This window comes from Lipotes vexillifer, unplaced genomic scaffold (genome assembly GCF_000442215.2).
Source record: "Lipotes vexillifer unplaced genomic scaffold, Lipotes_vexillifer_v1.1 scaffold384, whole genome shotgun sequence".
Lineage (NCBI taxonomy): Eukaryota > Metazoa > Chordata > Mammalia > Artiodactyla > Lipotidae > Lipotes > Lipotes vexillifer.
The window spans coordinates 1114653-1115862 of NW_006793498.1; positions in this window are offsets into that span (position 1 = coordinate 1114653).

Genomic DNA, 1210 nt, shown 5'->3' on the forward strand with positions numbered 1-1210 from the left:
TCTTGAGAATTTGGGTGCCTGACCTTCACTCTCTCAAGCACTCCTCCTAAAATTCACACCCCTGCACAATTCCCCTGCCTCTCCTTTCTATCAATGGTCTTGTCCTCCACCCCATCTCAGGCGGCGGTTCCTGTATACATCCCTTACACCTTATCATTACCAGGACCTGGGAGCTCGCCTTCATCTCAATTTCAGCCCTCCCAGATTCTGACCTTCACCCCCTGTCTTTCTAGCTCACTTTCTCTAATACCTCAACTCCTACAATCCTTCAACCGCACTGGGACCTCCATTCAGCTTCTCCTCCTACCTTTTCCTTGACCCTCACCTGCCTCAAGTCCACGCTTCCCCACTTTAATGGATTTAAACTCCGAGAGCAATACTAATCGCCCCCAGGAAAACACCCTCAATTCCCCTGCTCTTTTCTCTGTTGTCATACTTGTCTCCTTACGAGAGCACAACCATAACCCTGGTTAAGTGGAACCCTCTGCTTACTCTGCGCAGGCTCCCAAGCACCTAGAGTTGTTTCACTTGAAATTCACAACCTCTAGCTGGATGCTTAGTTTTCTTCCACCATCCTCATACTTATACTATTTAATTCACTCTCTCACCCTCCAAGCCACTCTTTTGTACATCCTCCTCTCTCCTTAATCCCCAAGACCTTGTCCCCATCCTCGCTCTCAGGTGATGATCTTGCACTCCAATTCTTGGAAAGAATAGAAACAGCTGGAAGAGAGCTACATGCTCCCATCACCACCACCAACCTCATCCACCACCTGGACAGATGAATGAGTGGATGGTACTTGTGCCTGAAGTCAGCTCTGCCCCTCAGCACTTCATTCGCCTCCTCAAAATTCTAGAAATCACTTTAGAAAGTCTCTCTCTCTCTTGCATCATCAAGTTTTCTCCCTCTTCTGGGTCATTTCCATGTTTTCAGCAAAACTCAAAAGAGTTTCTGCATTCACTCTCTCCACTTTTCCTCCCTCCCTCCTTCCCTCCTCCTCCTAAGCAGCGGAAATGTAATTTCTCCATCTCTAGTTGATCTCAACTTGCCTTGGACTCTCACCTACTGGGTAGCAAGAAACGATTATCCAGAATGAGTAAACCACTGTTCAGTTGTATGAATTAAACAGCTCCTCTGGGTAGTGTTCAGTCCTCTTGGATAACACCCTCTCCTCTCCAATGGCTTCCTCCCCCTGCCCTGTCTTTCCCT